This window comes from Pseudopodoces humilis, chromosome 2 (genome assembly GCF_049639895.1).
Source record: "Pseudopodoces humilis isolate 2021_Gansu_Grassland_sample_001 chromosome 2, ASM4963989v1, whole genome shotgun sequence".
NCBI classification, from domain to species: Eukaryota; Metazoa; Chordata; class Aves; order Passeriformes; family Paridae; genus Pseudopodoces; species Pseudopodoces humilis.
In genome coordinates, this window is record NC_142201.1 from 39,339,381 (window position 1) to 39,361,668 (window position 22,288).

Genomic DNA, 22,288 nt, shown 5'->3' on the forward strand with positions numbered 1-22,288 from the left:
AGCAGCTACTCTGTTGCATTTCTCACCTGTTGATAAAAAACATGCTTAAAGTGCCTTAAAAAAAAAGTGAATAAACTTTGGTTCCCTTGCAGAAAGTAAGCTTCCACAGAGAAGTAAATCTGCATTTTTCAGTATCACCACCCATTTTTAGCTCGAGTAACTAGAAAATATTTAGACCATATGTATGTTATTTCTCTTGGGAGAAACTGATTGAGCTGAAACCCAGAGAAAATCCTTCCCTTGGGAAGGAGGAATCAGTCATGCAGAAATTTCCAACTTGAAATCTCTTTCCAGATAGCAGGCTAATCAACAAGCTCTCTTTTGCTTTGTGCATTCTTGCTCTGCTTCACACACCGCCTCTTAGGCTTTTATGTTCTGCACGCAGACACACAAAACCTAAAAAAAAAGTAATAAATTCCAGATTAAATCAAATAAACTCCAATAAAAATTAATAAAGTCCAAGGAATCAACCAATCTGCTCCAACACTGAATTGGATTGCCATTTCAGCTGTCCCATAAGTTGTACAGTGTGTGGCAGCACTCCTGTGGCAGCACAAACCATTTGAAGCCAGGGGAGCTGGAGATCCCCTTTCATCCAGTGCCCAGACTCTCAGCTGTACAGCCTGATTATGTGAACCACATAAAACCACAGCTGGTTCCCACTGGCTCCCATGATAGGCTTGCAACAGAACAGCTGCCCACATTTTCCCTCCTGCACCAAAGATAACACCAGCACTAACTCAGGCATGATATGGGATACTTCAAGCTGCTTGTTAAACAACAAAGCTCAGCCACCAATATGCCTTATGCTGCTGTGCAAAGAGGTCAACCCTTCATTGAGGTATCAGCACCACTTGTCAGGTGACAGTAAATCTGTTAGTGCTTATTTTATCATGTTCTTGGGCTTACTTGTCTCCACTCAGTGATTATCCTGAAAATTTCAATACTGACACTAAAATGACTGATTCAGTGACTCACTCCTACTTCTCCACTGTGATTTCAAAACAGTGCCACTCACCAAAATGCTGCTCCATCCAGAGCATCAACATCACAGAACTGCTTTCCTGCCTCCTCTGATGACACAGTGTTCCCACGACACTCTGCCTTATCTAGAGATCATGCAAAACCATAAAAGTGTTTGGGCTACGGATCTAGTCTAGCTCTTGGTACCTCAATTCTCCTTGCATAACTCTGAACTACCACTAATTCTGAGATTATTTCTTAAATAAAAGCAGCACTGCTTTGTTTTCAAATAAACAAAATGAGGCATGTCTCCGTGAATTAACATCTCACTGGTACTACTCTGTAAATTACCAGTGCTAGATACAGATCAGAATATATGACTCCAGATCATTTAGCAGCAGGTAAATTTTATTCTGGATTCTTTTAGGCAACCAGTCAAACAGGACAGAAACAGGCCATTAAAATGTGTGACCTGTACTTTCCTACACACACCCAGAATGATGTTGATTCAGTCATGCACCACCACCTGGGGCTTTTATGGCAAGCACAACACCTAAAGATAAACCAGACCTCATTAGTATGGTCAACTGTTAGGTCCAAACAGAAGATACTTGAAAACTATGTTATAAAAGGAAGATGCCAGCTTTTCCCTCTCAGACCACTATTTCCTTGTACCACTTTCTTATACTTTCAGCATTAACTCTTCTCTTTCCATGCAACATATATATTCAGAAATCAGCCTTAAAAATTTCCTATGTATTACAAATCCTTTGAAGCTATTCTTAAGATATATTCATGCATCTCAGTTTTTTTCACCACCTGAAATTTCTTTCATATTTCCAATTGCAGCAGCTTATGATCCTTGTATTTTTCAAACAAACCCTACAAAGAAATGGAAACAAGTATCAAGTAATATCCAAACAAAAACTAAAAAGGTCTCAATAATGCCTGGATGTAACCACAAGGGAAACAGCTGGCTGAAGGGAGAAGGGCATAAAAAAACACTGCAAAGGCCCATCACATCACCAAGAACATTTCTTTATCCTTCAACATCACTAAGATTTGAAGGCAAAACAGCCTTTGACTACAAACAAAAGTGTCATCTGGCTCAGGCAGTGGCCTGAGCTCCGACCACTCTGAAAAGGAAAGCTCAAGCAGGGCCCTTCTTTAAGCATGTATGAGAATGTTTGAGTTTTCAGCCTTGCCTTTCTGAAGAAGTATCTCTAACATTACAGGGTATCCTTTGATTAGACTCATAAAAAAACCTTTCTAGTCTCTGAAATGAAAAGAGAGTTCAGAAGCATGAAGGCATCTACTGTTGCTTATGTAAATGACATTTTGCTATAGCAGGTTTTTAAATAAACTGTCTGCTCCCTTCCTCAAAACGCTGAGATTATCACAGCAAGGAAGAGAAGTAGAAAATAAACATGCCCACAACAGCATACAGTTTCCAGGAATTGTGGTTAGGAGGAGAATCTGCTTGTAGTTTATTTCATTTTCCCCACAACATATGAGATGGCAGGAAATTCAAGTTCCCATGCGTAGGGGACAAGTCTCTTCCAAATACACAACCAGCCATGCACAAAGTAGTCTGCAAAGGAAAGAGAGGTGAAAATCTCTCAGAGACATGAAGTGTATCACACATCTCATTAGATGTTGAACTTTCTAGACCAGGACTAGCAGTAATAGCATCATGAGCCTTGCCTGGCAAGAACTGGTTTCTTTTTCTGCAGCAAAGTACATGTAATAACAACAACAAAAAAAAACCCCAAACCCAAACAAAAACACTCCACCAAAACAAACCAAAAAAATCCCCCAAAAGCCAAACTTTTTATGCAAGTGTTCTTCATATCATTTAAGAAGGATAACCTTATGTTGTAATCTGCACTTTGGCAATGTTCCTTTCCACTCCTCTCGACTTAATACACTACTAGCAAGACAAGAAACTTGGACAAGTAAAAAAAAACCCAAACCAAACCAAATCAAACAAAAACAAAAACCCCACCACACACAAAAACAACAAACACCAAAAACCCAAGCAAACAAAAAACAAAGGAAAAAAACCAACACAAACAACAAAAAAAAAGACAGCACAAGTTTATAGTTGGAAGTATTTTTAGATAATTTTTTTGGTTCAAATGAAAGAAAGATAAAAAGAGGACTTAAGTTATTACCGAAACCAAGCACATTAGGTAGGAACAAAACTTTAAACTAAAACTGCTGTTGCCATTTTCCTGTAGAAGTCCATTTACATCAGCTGATAAATCTCAAAGATTCATTTGCAATTTAATAATGTGTGTGCCTTTACTTTGATATCTCTTTTTCCATAACCAGTAGGTTAAACAACATTTACACACTTTTTCAGTGTTATATCATCTTGATTACACATACTGCTCTTAAACCTTTTGTCTTAAAAATTAGCAGAGAACTTGTTTCTTTATACCAAAATGCCAATTTTACTACAGCACTTGGAAGGAACTAAACTTAATTTAGTGCCTTAAAAGTCAACTCTAAAAATGTGTCAGAACAAATAAAAAAAACACAAAAACCAAAAACTTTACCACAAACAAGACTGCTATTTAAAACAGAATGATTGATTATACATAGAAGAACTTTAAGATTTCAGGATCATAATTAATTTTTCGATTCACTAATATTCAAATATACTGAAATATCAAGAAGCTTGTGAGACACCTAATTTATGTTATGTCTTCAGTTAGATATCTGAAATTCTTCTTGTGCTTCAAGCTTTGATGCACATAATCCTAATTTTCTGCCAACTGTACAAAAATAGCCTGTAAGAATGCTGGAACACAGAGATGATTATCCAGGAATAAAGCACAGAAGTAGCAGGTGTTGGAAGAGAGCCCATTTACCTAATGAGAGGCATAGAAGTTCTTCCTCATACTTCTCCAAAAAACACCACCTGGAATATTTCTGCCTGGTCAAAGTGATGTTTATGGGAAATCAGGGGAAGGCTGTACAGAGGCAACTTATGTCAATTTTCAAAGTACTTATGGAATGGTACCAAAGAGGAAAAACAATGATTGTGGTACCGATTGCAAGTGTGAACTGAACACTTCAGGCTGACTTCAGGGAAGGTGTGAGCAATCCCTGGAAGGTGTGCAAGCAGCCAAGCTGCACAGAGCAGTTCATATATAGAATGAAAAGTGCACACCAGAAAGGATCTGAAGACTTCACTATATTAGAATAGACACTAAATACAAACCAGACTGTTTTCTAACCTTGCAATAATTTTGATAAGCTCCATTTGCTGCTAAGAGATTACAGAACTGGAACTCCTTTTGTTCAGTAACTGTACAACAGTACTTAAAAACTATCAACACACTTCATCTTTGCAGTAAGGGATGATGGATACAGGCAAGAAATCAAAACATAAAGAAAAATGCCAGACAAACACTAGGTGCTGGTGTCTCACAAGCCCTAATTCTCCCCTTCTCACAGAAAGATTCCCCTGGATCACCTCTGGCATGCTTAGAAAAACCACACTATTCTCAGCATATGGAATGTAACAAGGCCAGCAGGAGCATCCATCCCATGGACAGCAGATAAGCTGCTCCTGCCCTTCAGTTATCAGATGTGTTCAGGGCCAAACCCTGCAGTTTCATCACCCACGTTATCTCCTGGGTTTGCTCTGACGGATCCTGGGTTTCATCCTCATTTAACTGAGCCCAGAGTTCCTCCTGTTCCATCGCCTCACAAAGTTCAGCCTCTAAGTGAATTACACTTTGTTTACCAAGTCAATTTTCAACTAAACTTCCAGAAAAAGCACTAAGGTTTGTACTAAACAAAGCAGGTACACACAGCCATGAACTTGACATTTTCATCCTTCTTACAATGAAGTTTGAGTCTTGCAATTACTAGGTCTAGTTAGCAGTCAGGGAATACTATGTGTACGTTTAGGTGGCTCTGTTCTCATTTCTCTGAAGTGCATAAGATGGGAAAATGGATAAAAACCAACTACCTATGAAGCCATTAGGCCTTAAGTTAAGGAAAAAAAATTAAGATTTTTTTCTTTAAATGGAAGACAATGTAATGGGAAAAAAACCCTACATGTGTGAATATTCAATCCTTTTCAAATATTTTCCCCCCAATTAGTAAATTCTAAGAATGAAGAACCAGCAGAGCAGCCAAATGCAATACTGCTTTAAGGGAAATAAATAGTATGTTACCATAGCCCTCAGCTTGCAAAGTGACACTGACATTTTGCATGTTCTGCAAAAATAAGATACCCTTTAGGAAGTTCTCTTAATGGATTGCTTCAGTAAGGAGCCTTCAATGTTGCATTCATCTAATGAAAAAAAAATAAAAAAGTGACTGTCTCAGTAACTGAGTACTGCCAGGAAGCAGAGAACCTCTGTTAATGTATATAAGGCACAGTGACACCTTGCTGAATTCCTGTAGTAAAGTCAGGCCTGCTTCAAGGGTCTTGAAATGATCTGAAGTATATAAATGAACTCCTTATTAAAGACAGTTTTTAAAAACAAGGGTGACACTTTAAAGCTTTCATAGTCTAACAGGTCTCTAATATCTTACAGAACAGAATCCATGCTCAAATAACATTTCTGGTATTTTACTCCCCTATTTTGTCTCTAGCATACCCAAGAAATTTCCAAGACATGCTTCTGCTATCATCCTGCAGCTCAAAAGCCAGACATACTAACCAAAATAGGTCATCATGCCTTACTAACACAGATAAAATGACTAAGCATATGGTAACAAAAGGGAACCTTGAGGTTATTAATCACACACTGCTTCAGCTCGGCATAAAAATAATAAGTAATTACATGTCAAGAAAACAAATGCATTTAATATTTCCTGTATCATGGAAGACAGCAGTTAGATAAAAATAATTAAAATTCAGAAGAGAAACTGACAGATCTTACTGCCAGTGGTCCAGTAAGTAGGTTACTCATGATCTTTCTGGAATCTTTCTGGAAAGACAGCTGCCAGGAAGAAAACCCCCTTCACTCTGGGTCCTCCTGAAGTGTTCTGTCCCAATTCCCTGCTCTAGAAATGGACAACCCAGGGCAGAGAAAAAGCTTCCCAGGGAACAGAGGAGACTGAAACAGCTGAGGAGCAAGAGAGCAAACTATCTGCAGAATAATGAAGTGTGGGAGCTTATAAGGGATGTGGTCTGCAAGTTGAGTGGGAAGATTAAAGATTCAGGAAGAAACTAGAGCAGTTTGAAACAGACCACTTTACCACCAGGAATGATCCCAAACAGTAAGATCATGAACTATGAAGGAGATTTTTCTTTTCCTTTTAATGGAAGTAGTGGTATTTCAGACATCTGAAAGATGCCTGAACAAAATCTTGAGTCCTTATAGGGAGCACCCTTGAACTAGATTATGGATACAGAAAAGCCTGTTGCCAAGATTCTTAATAACACTGGTTCCAGCCTGTAGTTACCTATAAGTTGTCCTTTAGTCAATCACTGAAAGTACAGCTCTGCAGGCAATGGAAACAACAGGAAGCTCATCCTACAAATCACTGAAAAAAATTAAGCAGGTAATATCAAGGGCAATTACCATTCAAAATGTAAGGGACTGTCCATTATGGCGTAAAAGTAAGTGTTTACTGATCAAACTGTCTCATGTTAAATGACAGAAAAAGATATTGAGCTGTAAATCCATAGGGAGAAATAAAAAAGATTATTTCTACTTATGGAAAAAACTACCAAATAAAGTAAGTATCTAAATAAATCAGATAATTAATAGTCATATTCTTTTAATAGTTGATAACTGTCTCAAAATCAGTGCATTTTTATCTTACAAACAGAACATGGTGTATGTAGAACTTACACAACAAAGAACAGAATTTTAAAAAAACCTTAAATTTTAATCCCGTGATGATCACAAAGAGCATTTTTAACTGACTGTATTCTGCCACAGGGGAGCAAAAAAGCCTTTAAAACATCCATTAAGATAACGGTCCAAATCTGGGCTTGCCATTTCAGTCTAAACCATACCAATCACACACAAGATCTGTTACATTTAAAGGCTTCATGCCAAAAAATCTGAAGTTTTATTGGGCCATCAAAATGCCAGATGAGCCGCCAAGGATTCCTTCCTTCCTTACTTTTAAGAAAGCTGTAGGACTAATGGAAAAAGAGTATTACTCAAAACTTACATACTTACACTTTTGTTGAAAATATAAACAAACAGCTAACAAGTTCCAGGACTCTGTATCAGAAGTAATTTTGGCTATAAGCTTACTGAAACTTAAAAACCATACACAGTGTGTCCTTCCACTACATTTACCTTATCAATGGAAAAGATGAATACTATGGATACTAAGGATAAATATGATGGAATGTTGTCATAGATAGTAATTGCATAAAAAAAAAGGAGTTGAGAAATAAAAATATTAATAGAATTCAAGAAGGAAAACAAGCTAATACTGAACAAATAATCAATATAGCCAGGTTTGGAAAAAACCAAATAATCCTTAAACCTGAAAAAAGTAGCATCAGTAACATCACCTTCACTAATGGAATTACTAAGATGGTAAACTCTTCTCCCTATGTTTATAGTAGAAAATTCATTAATTTCTAGTGATCAAATACATTTCCCTAATCAGCTTTGCAATGGCAACAGTATGGTTCATTTTGATTTGGTTTCTCTTAATAAACTGTTGTTAAAACTAAGGCAGAAGGAATTGTTCTTCCTGGGTATGCCAACACCAGCACACGTGACATACAGAAACAGAACCCCAGAACCTCAGTTTACACCAGGATTTTCTTTTACCCTGGAAGAAATGCAGCCTTATTAATGAATCAGAAAAAAAATCCCACAAATACTGCTACAACACTAAAAGAGTCTATCCACATGGGAACTTTGTGGAGGTGGAAGACAGGGAAATAAAGGGTGGACAAAAGAAACTGGCACAAAGAAACGGGTTACTGTTTTTCCGTCTAACAGGAACTAATTGCATACTGGGTTAGGATAATCCTCCATGACATTCCATGCGTTCAAAGGTCAAGACTTTTGCTTTTCAACTGTCCCCATCACATGCTATTCCAGCACAGACACTCTCAAACGTGAGGGTTAAGGATTCTAGCCCTGCACAGTGAAATATTTCACCAGGCACAACACAGCCCTCAAGGAGGGCAGATGAGCACAATTAAACAAGATGTACAAACAATAAACACAGAGCCAAGAGCTTCTAAAGGCTATCCTAAAGTCTATTCCAGAACAGCAGAGACATGCTACTAAAACAGTCTTATTCACTGTATTTAAAGTAATCTTTTCACCTATGTTGTTGTGTGACTTTAAATTAAAAGCACAGCTCCTCTCTCTTGGTGTTTTAAGAGCATCTATGGAAAACAAGACTGGCACCACTGGGAAAGCACACAGCCAAGTGGGACCCCTGTGTGCCCAGGATCAGCTACAGAGGAAACACTCCAGCCACTGCAAAAGATATTAAAAACCTTTGTTTCTCAAACACAAATATATATATATTTGTGTGTGTGTGTGTGTATAATTTATATATATATATATATATATATATATAATATAGATCCCTCAGAACAAGCACCTGGGCCATTGCTATTGCTCCCTGTAGTCCTCTAGAGCACGAGCAATTTGATTAAACTTCCTCAACAGGAGAGCACTAAATAAACACCGTAAATTAAACAAAACTATGCTGATGATCTAGCTGCAATTACTTCCAATTGATTTGAGTCTTTATTGTTCCCTCAAGCTTTAAACTTTGCAGATAAAAAAGGATCACAGGCCTTACTGGAGGAATACCAAAGAAGGAGTTATGAAACTTTCTTTAAACACATTCAAATGCAACCAGACTAGCTTGTCCTCCTAACAAAACTGCAATTCAATTTAACCTGGAAGTTTAGTGAAAAAAACAGGCTATTGCAGGGTTTTCCATAAACAAGCAAGTTAATGCTTAGAATAAACTCACACACTGATTAACATACATACATACAAACCAGAAACTGCTGCAGCGTATTTTATTTCACAGAAGTTAGACACTGCCAAAAGGCTTTAGGAAACTTCTACCCAGCTGATTCAATACAATCCAGTTCTTTGGCATTTCAGACTCTTCTGAGTTGAGCCAAACTGTCACTTGATTGCAACAGGAAACATATGCACATGAGTGAAGTGGGTTTGCTTACTGTGACACAAATATTCCATGAGAAAACAAAAGCAGATATTCTCATTCCACTCCTCTGCAGAACAACCCTCGAGTAACCTGCTGATTTTAAAACATCCTCGTAGGTCCTGATTTATTTATATATATATATATCACTAGGTTGGTTTAATAATTAATTTTCAGATATTAATTTCAGTAGTAGACTTAATCTCCTTGTAAGAGCTAGAGCATTTATTCTGATTAATTTTCTCTTCCTTGTCAAATCACATTTTCATCACCAAGCTGGAACCATTCTCAGATCACCTTTTTTTCTGAAATTCTTTCTTCTCTGAGATTAGCCCAAAACTGGCACAGATACAAGGCTTTAAAACTTCTAGACACATTTTACATCATTCTGTAGACAGTTTTTACATGTATAGCTACCATTTTCCCTTTATGGTATGCATCCAAGCATCAGTTCCAATCTTGGTGGGCTTTTAAGTGGAAAGGACTTTGTTCAGGTTGGAGGAGGCATTTTGTTTCAACAAAAGCAGGCAGAAAAGGACAATACAGACCCTGCCTCAGGATTTTTCTGTTGAATTATGTTTACACTAGAATTAAAATTTTTTGAGCTTTCTTGAAGGACAGATATTATCTCACCATGCAGCTATAAATATCCTCATATCACACTGATCTTGCAGAAAATTCAAACACAAAGATGAAGAGGCATACCTAGCTCTCTGTTATTTTCTTTACATGATACAGGAAGGGAAAAATGTAGTTCTGTTACTTATATCAATCTACTGTGGTACACACTCGAACAGCTCACCATCTCTACAACTAACTACTCCAGCTTTTGACCGGTTATTCCTTCTCTGCGTATTAGCTGTTCTTGTTATATCACCTATTTTCTGCTTTAAATATTTCAAGTAATAACATAATGCATGTATGTTCAACATTAGTCTCACTTTTGGGGAAAAGAACTTTGAAAGAAAATTTAATAGTTTTGTGTGCTGCCCGAAGAAATTACACTAACAGATTTAAGGGAGTCAAAGCAACCCCAGCAAATACCCAGTTAAGAACAATACTGCCTTCAGTTTTAATTCTTTCAGATACATGTCTGGGTTTTCTTGAATATATAGACTGCTTGGTTTATTAGGGTTTTTTGAAAGCAGAGAAAATGAGAAGTCTACATATCCTGGTTCCAGAAAAAGAAAATTCTTCTGAGCTCCCTCTTCTCATCAGATGTAGAAAAACATACACACACCCTACTCCATCACAAGGGTGATCTAATTTTTCAGTCATACACTTGCAGCATGCTGCTATTAGTCCCTGGCTCGCCTCCATCATGTACTTTCTCTTCACTGAGGAAGACAAGAATGGCTTCCCTGTGTTGGGTTTTTTCAAGCAGAGAGCTACCATCAAGTGTTATTTGCTTGTCCATTGCTTCCAATGATCCTTGAAGCGTTATTACAACTAGAACCTGCTCCAGTGATTCCTCTGGTGCCTCAGTGCGCAGAAGCTGCACACAAAATTAAGGGACAAATGCTCGAGTCCAAGGCATTGTCCAGTGGATAATTTTTTGGTTCAGAATGTGAAATAGTCCTTGATTAGCATTTAAAAAGCTGGACAGCTGGAGCTAAAAATCATGCAGATATCCTGCTCTTGATGATCCTATCATCACTTTAGTACTTCATTAGATAAAGTCACACTACTTCATGGCTCCAGGAAGCATTCCCAGATAACTCTGGGAAATTGCTCTCGTTGTCAATATGGGCAAGGTTTTTGATAAAGATTTCACTTTCTGAACAGGCTTCATTAGTGCCATACTTATTTCCATCCCCCGAGAGCCACCATGTAGAAGTGCTCACGCGGGGTGAGCAACAGAGCCAATAAACACTGCTTTCCACACAAGCAATGGAACACTCTCCCCTCAGCCCCCATGGGGTGAAAAGCCAGCGTGACCAGCTCCACCACACACTCCCTGTCCTGCCAGACCCCTCTCCTGCCGCTGTCCTATTTTCTCCCTGCTAATTAGATGGCAGGAGGCTGCATTATCTCCGGACAGCACCTCTGCGGCCACCCAGCCTCACATGTGCCACAGGGACAGCTGATGGCCAACGCAGGTGACCTCCAGCAACAGCTGCAGTGATTTGAGTCTCTCCTCTACCAACCACTCAGTTTTTAATTAAGTTCATTGTTTGCCCAGCATGGCTGAAAGTAGCCTACCAGTTTATTGGGGTACAGACAGATAACACTCAAAAAGAGCAAAGGTGCAGCGCTACCTTTCAAGCCTCAACTGTAAACAATATGAAAAAAAAAAATATTGAGATGGAAAAGCCTGCCCCATAAAGTTACCAAACAGCTCCTCCCCTCTCACAGGTCTGTTTAGAACTTCTCTTAAGAGGTTCACTTCCGACTCACATGTTTGAGGCAAATGGATCCTATACCCTTGGAACTGTGCCGTTTGTTACTTATCTCAGTATTCAAATATTACTGTTAAAAGCAGAGCTGTGAGCAGCACTTAATTAGAATGCCTTTTAAAATCTTTTTACATTCAAATGGTAGTCACTTGCCCTTCTCTCCACTGCAATACTATCACACCATCTGCTTTGTCTTCCCGTTATTTATTTGCTACTGAGAAATTTTGAGGGTATTTTCTGCTAGCTTCAAGTTTAATATTTATTGACCACACACTGTAGATACACGTTCCTTTTTGCTCATTTTATGTTTCTTTTAATGGTTTCTAGTATTTTTCTCTTTCATAGTATTGAAAATTACAATCAACATTTGAAAGGACACAGGAGGGAAAAATGTCACTCAGCACCAAAACATTAAACAATGTTATTTTCCACATTACACCAATCAATTCAGCCAAACTGGCTAATGAACAACACAGGTTACAATGGCAAAACTATACAGTTGATTTTCCCACATGCACCAACTGATGCCTCTTTTTAAAAAGCACTATTGAATGTTTAATGCATTAAAAGCAAACATAATGGCTTTAGGTCTTACAAACACAGCATAAAGCAGAGATCTTCAGGAAGAATTCCCACCATGATAAGATAGGAGCTGAGGCCTTCAAATTGAAAAAGACTATTAGCCAAAGAGGCTAATCTCACAGATTCACACAAAATAAGTTTAACTTCTAAAATGCACGGAGACTGTTTGGTTCATAAAATTATGTATGCTCTTCATTCTCTAAAAGGTACAGCAACTAAATTCCTTTCCATTTCTCCCTTTAATATTTTCCATATTTTTAAGAGTCTGAACACTAATCATTTCCTGGAAAATAGGAAAATTCTGAAGAAAAAAAATAAAACCCAACACAATTTCTGTAGATTCTTACTTTTACAAGAGTTTTACCTTCCTTTTTTAGCCTGGATGTTTGAGAAAATAACCTCAGGCAGGACAAACTAAACAAATCCTACTTTTCCTTTATCTGGAAAAGACACTGCTATTATACAGAGCAATAGCTGGCCAGAGACATCTCAGTTGTAATCAGTTACGGCAATCGTAAGACTGCAGAGAATTAACAAAATAAAACCAAATCAGATTAAGTTCACTCTGATGGTAAGCCACAAGCAGCAGCAAACTCCAGAATAATTGGAAATATGAGAGACGGACAGAAAAAAAAAAAAAAAATCCCCAAACAACATCCCATCTTCCCTTCCCATAATCATAGGAAGACCAGGGTGGCCAGGGAAATGCTCCAAGTCTGTCTGACACCTGCTGTGATGATCCCAGAGTCTCTGAATTATGTGAAGCTCTCTTCCAACTAAACAGTGAAATCATCACATCCTCTTTTCCTCTTAGAAATTTAAGATTTATTTTCACTTGTTTATTAATGCAAGGTGGAACACCTCCTTTTTAAGTAGCATTAAAGTTTGCTTGGGATTTCTGCCTCTCTTTGTGCAATAAAATGTTTTAAGCCCAACTTATGAAAAAAAGGCAACTATGGAAGACATACTTACTATTTCATATAATTTAATGGTATCATTCCCTTCCCCTCTACTTTCAGGCCAAAATCAATGCCACACAAATCTGCTGACCAGGAAGCCTAATTATTCTAACATGTGCAACCAAAGCGATAGGGAGTTTCTCACTAAAACTGATAAGGAGAGACATAAAAGACTAACGAGCAGCCTCCTGGTGCTCCATTGCTAGGCTAGCAAAGGTCCCCGTGGAACACCTTTAGTATTGTTCAGTGGAGAGGCAGACGCTGGGACACATCCAAAAATAACACTCGGAGACTGAAAGAGTGAACACATAACATCTGCAGCTCAGGTTCTTAATCCAGGCACAGAAATATATTATTTGAAAAAGAGCGTAACCAACAGAAAAATGCCGGATGTGGCGCAGAAAGAGCCAATTAAATGCACTCAGGTTACTGAGCAGATAGACCCTTTGTGCTGTCGGAATACACTGACAAATGTCTTCTTGACCCATGCCTGTTGTGCAGGTGACTGAAAATAAAGGCTCTTGATTAAGGAAACACAGTCATCAGTATTATTAGTGACCAGCGATCAAACTACTGGGCCTGCAATAATCAGGCGTGAAAGACGCAGAAAGGCCGGTGGTGGCCAGCAGAAGCAGCAGCCCCAGATCAGAAAAGGAGGCATCCAACAACACCAACTCCCTCCTCTTTGGCTAGGGTTTCCAGTTTACCAGTAAGTCATCTTCTGACCTACAAAAATATGTGTTCCTCCCCAGCAGTGTTCTGTGCAAGACAAACCCAGGTGCCTGAGTAGCTTGTCCCTGAGGCAGCGATGCCACATTCCCTCTGCATACAGAGCACAGTGACTGAACTCAAGCACATTTGTTTCAAACAAGGATGGCTTGACGCTGGTATTTCTGTTCAGGAAGTCACAGCTCTTCCTCAGATAAAACTGGCTGACACATCTGCTGCTGCTGAATTTCTGTAGTATTTTGTGTATTATACACCTAAGTACCTGGTGTTACAGAAATAGATGCTCTGGGAAGACCTACACCTAGGTGAGTTTGTGTTAGCTGGCAACCTTTGGTTACACAACTTAGCCTTTTCACTTGTTACCCCTAATGAGGGAGAGAACTTGAAACAGCAATTTAGAGAGCCTTTAGACAGCAGGATCACATGTCAAATGGGAGTGTAATAGCCTCTTAACATACTTCCATTATGGAAAATTCAGTCACCCTTCAAGGTCCAAACCATTAATTTCTCCCCACCCCAGGACACCATATTTGGATGGCAATGCGGATTGAAGTCATTGTTGACATTTTTACTCATTTGATAAATCTTATGCCATGGGTCAGCAACCTCCAGCACGGATGCGAAGGTAGCCAAAAATCTGATTTTAATGGCAAGCACCAGAGCAGAGCATAGGCAAAGCATCACCAGTAAGGGAAGCAGCATCTCAGAGACACAGCCTCCCACTCTCCTGGAGGCTTTTACCTCTTTTACACCAAATTTGCAACCTGGGAAAGAAAACATTGTCTGCAAACACCATCCCTGCCCTACACCAAAATATCACCCAACCCCCCAGTTTTCCTCATGCCTAGAAACAAACTTGTATTGTACAAAAATCTTCTCCTGTAAGCCTCAGTATCCAGATTTCATGGCTTGAGAAAGTTTTTTTCTCCATATTATACAGTAACACAAAACCAGATTTTGCTGTGCAGACTTCACTGCGTAACACTGAAGGGCACACTACAAAAATCAGTTCCCACACGAGATCAACAGAAAACAGAACTTTAGCACCTTCCTGAACTTCACCAACAAAGCTTCATTTTATTTGAGTACCAGCTAACAGAGGCACCATTCTTTTTTTCATTAAGTCCTTTTTGACAACCAAGCATGAGGAACAATTTCCTCCATTTATATTTCCAGAATAAAGGAAGAAGAATAGTAGTTGCAAAGGATCATCCCTGCTTCTCAAGTCCCCCAAAAGGCATATCATATTTTCCTTTCTCATAATAGTTGATCAAGTCTACTTCATTACAGACAAGGTCAGAAAGCTCATCATGCTGCGATTGATGACAAACAAGATAGTGCCCACAACCCACGAAGACTGATTGAACTGTCTGATTTGCCTACACTTCTGCAGGCCAAATTTACCAACATTCTGCACAAATTCAAAGCTGTCTTGAGCCTGATGACCTTTTATACCTCTGTAATTAGTCTTCTGTGCCTTTACAACCAGAAAAACAAGCTCTTCTGAATTCAGAAGTCCATCTGTAAGCTAGAAACTTCACCATCAACTCAGCCCAGTCAAAAAAGTAGGCAAAAAAAAAAAGGAAAAATATAAAGAAAGAAAATACACAAACTGCAACCCTTCAAAGTCATGAAATTGAGCCTGGAAAGAGCCTTTTAAGATAAACACGCCAATTGCTAAAAGAAGAAACAGAAAAAGCTGAACTAGATGGTGAACCCAAATTCAATAAACAGGATTTTTATCATGCTTTTCTAAAAAGGACAATATAAAATAAGGGCACTGGCACAGGCAAGAACCATGAAAAAACAGTTGGAGGAATAAAATCAAGCCAGAGACCAAACCCAGTAAGTTTAGTCCCTAAGGCTAACACACAGCACAAAAAGTACAATGCTAATACATCGATTCAGCACTAAAATTTAACCAAGATTAATAACACAGAGGTTTAACTGCCAAAAACATCCACTAAGAGCTTCATTTATGTATATAATCAGGGTTTGTAACCCAAACCTACAGTTACAAAAAATACTTCTTAAATATGAACGTAAGCTTGAAAAGATGGGTTGTGTCAATCCTCTGGAAGTTCTGGATCCAGACCCCCACTGCAGCCAGTAAGACACAGATCTGCTTTTCCCCAAATGGAGCGGAGGCAAGGCCAAGGTCAGAGCACTGACCTGCACTTCAAATTCCAGTCTCGGGAAAGAGGGATAGACAGGAACGGCCAACTTTGCTCTCTGCACAGTTTCCCACCTGGTAACACCCGAGGGGACGCGCTCAGCTGGCGATGACCACTTGATTCCTTAACCCACTGTCAGTCCTGGGATTTCTCTGCCCAACGACCAACCTGTCCCTGCAAACAGTACAAAAACAATATGGTCCTGTGGAACACCTTCCCCAGCTTCATGCCCTAACACATTCCAGTTTGAGAGTCTCCTCAGCAGTCAATTCTTTTAAGAAAAGCATGCTTGAGAGCAAGTAAAGACTTAATGTAAGGATACTTCAAATCAGAAAAGCATTTATTTTGGATAGCTCCATCACAAAGCTACCAGAACTGGCAGCCTTGTATTCGCCAATATCAAAATTTTTCATACACTTTCTTTTTAGAAGAACTGATAATTATCATCATACATTTATTTTTTAAGTGGAATTTTGGATTTTTTACTAAGTTAAATTAATCTAAAAATCAGCAGGGAATATTTACTGAGGATAAATTCAGAATTCTCTATCTGAATTTTAATGCAGAAATACATCTCATAGGGCAAGTCTTTCTTTTTCTTGTTTCAAACCATCACATTTTAAGTGCTGTTTCCCCTTAGGTCATTTATCTTCCAACAATTTTATTTCAGTAAGTTTTGCTACAAGTAGATGTTTAAAGATATTGATTACAAAATGACTAATGAACTGTGTCAACCTGCAAAAAAAAAAAAGGCAAAAAATCCAAGTTGAAGTTCAGCCATTAAATAAAAGTCAAGCTTGGATATTACACATTCAAACCTCATACCAACTTTTGATATTTTGAAGTTCTACGTTACTGTTTGTTAAATATTTTGCCCACTTTCCTAGTGTGTTTGGTTTGTTCAAAAAACAGCACAGAAAAACAATAATTTAATTGACTGTACAAGGTAACGCAAAAAATGAGTTGAGAAATACAGCTTTCTACCCCCTTCCTGTGATGACAAACTGGCCCTACTGCCAACTACCCCTTCCACAGGGATCCATGGTTGTACATCTGAACTTAATTCCAGGGGGATAAGAGAAATTGCACCATGTTTGGACTGATACAGCCACGTCTAAGCTTTCAAAAATAGGCATCGTAATTCCATGTATTACATATAACCCCTCATTCTTTATTATTTGCAAAGGAAAGGGAGTCTGCCAAATCCTGGAGCAAAACCATATCCAAGGGAATGAAGTTCTTAGTTGGAAAGCACAAACATTTGGCTGGATTTCTGAGCCACAAGAGTTGCTGCCCTTTGCTGAGCACCGGACACTCCTGATACTGTCCCAGGACACAAGGGGAAGAGCAGCCCTCATTTGGCCTCCCCAGGAGCCCATGTGCAGGGCAGGGTAAGCAGGGTAAAAGCACTGCACACACAGCTCCCATCCTGGCCTGGCCTGGCCGGTCAGCCCAAGCTTCCAGACCCCCGCAGGTCGGACACGTGAGGCACAGCTAAGAGGATTCCCGACCTTCCTGGGAAGCAGGAGCATTTCTAAAACGCTCAGATCCACCAATTAGCTAGATATCACAGTTCTTGCATAAACATCCAAAAGTAGAGGAAAGAGGTATCTTAATTCAAAGACGACTTTTGGGTTATTTTCTTAACTGACCTCCTTCAGAATTTTATTCCTCTTAGCTTGATTCCAACATCAGCTGCTTGCTGTGAATTGGAAGCAATATGGGGCAGGAATCAAGGTATTGGAGAGATACAAGTAACAGAGCAGCTGATCGATGCTGTTCTTTTAGAGCAATCACCTTCCCACTCCCGAGGGACAAATCTCTTTGAAGGTAACCCAAGTACTTTCGGCTGTGACCGAAAAGGATACGCTGCGCAGTAATTTCGTGCCGGCAGTCAAGCAAATCCGGCCACTTTAAATCAACTCCACGGAGTTTACGCGTGCTTTAAAAAGAGAGAAAGCAGCCGTATCACAAAAGCTAAGGAGGCCTACCGCACATGAGCTCCCGCTCTGGGAATAAACTGCAGTTTACGCTAAACTTTGCCCAGCGGTTCCCGGCTGTCCGAGGCTGATCATAACGAAAAGAAGGCAACGTTGGGTTTGAAACCGGCGAACTCGCCAGCTCGGACACGAGCAGGGTGATGGCAGAGGTGCCGAGGACACCAGGCTGGAGGCACCTCTGCGCAGGAGGGAGGGAAGGAGAACCGGGCGGCTGCAGCCGCTACAGCCACTCAGGAACCGCGGGGTGGTGGCCCTGGCCAGGGGCGAGCGGGAGCCCGTCCCGTCCCGTCCCATCCCCGCCGGGCCGCCCCGGACCGAGGCGGGAGGGAGGCGCTGCCCTCGCACGCCCCCCGGAGCGGCACCTCCCCGCCGGCTGCCGCCTGGGCTAAACCCTTCCCCTGGCCGCCCCTACAACTCCGCCCGGCTCCACACGTCCCTCCAGGGCTCCCGCCCCGCCACCGGGACCGGGGGCCGGGGCCCCGGTCCCAGCCCGGGGCGAAACAAAAGGCACAGGACTGCGCTGCCACCCTCGCCGCCGCCCGGACTGCGCCCGGCCGCGGTAGCCCGGGGACGCGGGGAAGGGCGGGCGGTCCCGGCGCCGCTCTGCGCGGAGCCTGTCCGCGGATTACCCGCGGTAATGGGATTACGCGGGGCCGAGCGGGGCGTCCGCCGGGCTGTCACCACCCGGGGAGGGGGCGGCGGTGCCGGGGGGGGCGCTCGGGGCCGCCGGGTGGCGCCCGCCCCGGCCGCCCCGGGGGCGAGTCCTGCCGCCCGCCCCCAGCCCCGGCCGCGGTGCCCGGCGGGGCGGGCGCCACCCGCCGCCGCTCCCGCCCGGCCCCATTGTTCACCGTGCCGCCCTTACCGTGCGCGGGGCTGGGGCGGCGCGGGCTCCCGCCGGCTCTCCTCGCTGCGGCTGGTGCAGGGGCAGTCGCGCTTGGCCGCCGGAGGTCCGAGCCATTAAAAGCTCCGCGGGGAGGAGGAGGAGAAGGCGGCGGCAGGAGCAGCGGTGGCGGCAGGGAGAGGAGGACAGCGAGGGGCTCGCAGCAGCAGGGTCGCCATGTCCGGCTTGGCAGCGGGGGGAGCCCACCGGGCGGGCGCGGAGGAGAAGGGAGGCAGGCGGCGGCGGAGGGGCCGGTCCTGCTGCCGCCCGCGGGCCGGGGGAGCGGGAAGTGGACGCCGCTCGCCACCGCTCTGCCGCGGCTGCACCTCCCTCCCCTAACCCTGCCCCCTCCCGGAGGGGGAGCCGCCGGCGGGAGGAGGCGGCCGAGAGCCCCCTCCAGCGTTCGCGGGCGGCGGCGGCCGCTCGGATCGGCGCTGCCGGAGGGGTGCCCGCCCCGGCCGTGGTGCCCGGGCAGCCCGAGCCGGAGAGGGGCGGAGGCGCGGCCACCACCGCCCTGAGGTGCCGCGGGGGCTCCAGGGATCCCCATTCTCCTCCGCCTCCTCCTCCCGGGCACCAGAAGGGACAGCAGCGCCCAGGTGGCCGCGGTGTAAGGGAAGGGTTAAAGCCGGCTGCAGCCCCGGGGCCGGGGCAGCGGGAGGCTCCGCGGGTCCCTGTCCCTCCCTGTGGATTTTGGGGGACCATCGGGCGTAGGCGGCCAGCGGACACCCCGCAGGAAGGCTGTGCCCTGCCGCCCTCCCTTGCAGAGGGAATTGCTCGCCGATAGTTGAGGCTGTGAAAGTAGGCGGGTGCAGGGAGAAAGCGGGACACTGCCTCGGGGGGCTGTGCATTAATGGGTAGCCCAGCTCCTCTGCTTCAGGAGCCAGGCTTGGGAGCCAGCAGAGAACGAGAGCCGTGCTTCATGTGCAGGGAGACGTCCCTCCACACTCGTCTTAGTCTCAAGTGCTTGCCTGAGGTGCCAGAGAAACCAAAGGACTGGGTGTGTGTGAACGGTATTCACATTTATGGTTACTAGTTTGTCATAAACTCTATTTTCGTCCTCGTTAGGCAAACGCAGATCGGTAAAGTTTAACCAGTTGCAGCAATCTGGGCTTCATGTTGTGTCTCTCACAAGAGTGCTCAGTACATCAGCAGAAAGGAGCCGAGCAGGCAGAGGGCAGGGCTGGGTGCGTGCTTCCTCCAGAGACTGCGTTCCCCCGGAGAAGATCTGGAGTTACAGCAAAAAGGCTGTCACGCCTAGGGCCAGCAGAGTTGTCTGCATACAGCAGCTCTTAAATCACCCCCTTACATTTGCATACCTGAAGAAGACTGGGTGGTGCACACGAATGAGTGATGCAGCAAAGACCCTCCAGGTCTTTGAAGTTCTTTCAGTGACCCAGGAGTGAGCAGTAAACTAGGTATGTGTTTGTAAAGTAACCCTTCTGTGCAACTAGCACTTAAAGGCTATTTGAGGAACCATGCTGCTATATCTAGTTTTTAATCAAAGGAGGAAAAAAAATATGCAATTATATTTTGTTGTTGTTGTTCAAGCCTTGGCCCTGTTTAATCTCCAAAAGTCAAATTCCTCTGCTGTCAACAGAAACACCTCTCTATGCACAAACCTCACTACAAATACCTCAGTTCGTGTGCCATCGAACCTCCTGAGATCAAGAGATCTTAATTTCTCTAGTCAACCCTGAAACCTTAGTCAAAAGTAAAACTCAGTCACACATTACTGAGTTAAAAGCTGGAAACTGCCTTTGCCTGTCAATACGTGATAAATAAGTTAGTGTTATTTCCCGCAAAACTTCTTCCATGTGAAATGCAGTCTGTAGAAGATCCAGAAGAACGCCATCTCATTCTGACAATGTGGAATGCAAATAGAATAGAAATAGTGAAAGAGAAGAGAGTATTTTGGTTGGAAGGGACCTAAGAGGACCAGCTAAACCACAGGAACTCTGTTTAAAGACACTGACATAGTAAAAAGATTGCCTTTTCCCAAATGCTAACTTTATCGGCAGCTTTAACTCTCATTCAAGAATGGCAGCACTTAACATTTAGAATTTCCTGGTGCTTTTTATCTACACTTCCACATCACTAATGCCTCATTCACACCTAACAAAAGAGTTGTTGTGATCTAATTCGAATGTATGATGTCATCTTCAAAGCCTTCCAAGTTTGAGTGACGTTTCTCTGCACGGAACAAAAGTAACAGGTTGCCTTGCAACTATTGACCGGTTCTTACCAAGCTCCAAAAAGCCGCAGTGAAATACTTCTTGTCTTGAATGGTGTACCTTAAAGTTGGTAAGGTGTTGGGCATTTCTCTAGGAGCCATGGGCAAGTTTGCGTGTGTTTATTTAGTTAACCCTTCAATTCTTGGGTCTTCTGAAGGCTGTCAATGACAACTGGGGACTGACATCTGAAAATACAGTAGTTTTTTTCTCTAAAACATATTTCTATCCTGTAAATTGCAAATGGCAGCATCTTCTGATGTGATAGCTGAGAAAAGCAGTCACTGCTGCTTTTAGTTTCCTGTAGCACACTGGGTTATATTTCTTCCCTGTTAAATAATATGTGGAATTTATTGGTACATCAAATAAACAGGAAAATTTGAAAGAAAAGGCTTTTGCTTTTGAAAAGTCACTGAAATTAGAAAAATGGTTCTAATTAGTTCATGTTTCTGAAAGAAAACATCCACTGACAAAGAAGAGAAGAGCTAGAACTGGATTTCAGATTATTAATTTCTGCTTTACCATATAAAGGAGAAATGAAGGAAAAGGAAGGGGAGCAGTATGTTAAAAGGGTTCTGTCATCTTGGGAGACTGGTCTCTGCCCCTTCTGCCTGTTCTTGTTAGGAAAGAAATAACAACGGCTACAATGGAATTACAAATACAGATCTCTGGAAAGCTTTCACTTTTTCACAGCTCTCATATCCTGGGATGATTTGCTGTTATTTTTTCATCAACACTTTCTCCTACATGTTGAGGTTCTAGAAGGTATGTGTGTATGCAGGCAGTTAAGGCAGAGTACCTGCAATTTCTGTTTTCACCTCCCATGTGGGAACTTGTTTGCCTGGAATTAAATTACTGGACTCAAATACCAGGTATTTGGATTAAGTTCTTTGGTCTGGTTCACACTAAGGTCATACTGGATTCTTCAGTAGTCCTTCTGGCCTTAAAATCCTCACCTCTTTCGTGAACTACTTTACAGTATCTGTTGAGTTAATGTTTTGCTATGTTTCATTATGTGAGAAGCTAAGATGCTGCTCAAACAGAAATCTGTGTATTTCAAAAGTCTAGTAATTCTTTTTCGTAAAACATTCCACAGATGTTTTCCCTGGAGCTTGAAATTTTGTCTCAAAGACGCTTTCAGCAAATACTTCCATGCTCAATTTATCAGTATGTTCTTTTATAAATGTGGTTTGGGGCTTGCAAGTCTTGCAAACCTATAGTGTTTGATTGGTCACTTT

General features: G+C 42.1%; 1 protein-coding gene across 8 annotated transcripts in view; it reads right to left on the bottom strand.

Moving 5' to 3' along the window:
- Positions 1-19,145, bottom strand: part of FARP1 (FERM, ARH/RhoGEF and pleckstrin domain protein 1) — a 202,438-nt gene extending 183,293 nt beyond the window's left edge. For 5 of the 8 annotated variants that reach the window (XM_014250723.2, XM_088068130.1, XM_014250734.2 and 2 more), the window contains exon 1: positions 18,805-19,145. The gene's annotated coding sequence lies outside the window, so the exon portion shown is untranslated. Of the gene's footprint in view, positions 1-15,940; positions 16,117-17,933; positions 17,949-18,804 lie in introns of those variants that run through there. The other 3 variants (XM_014250708.2, XM_088068124.1, XM_088068126.1) reach the window with 3 other exon arrangements.
- Positions 19,146-22,288: the final 3,143 nt, after the last annotated feature.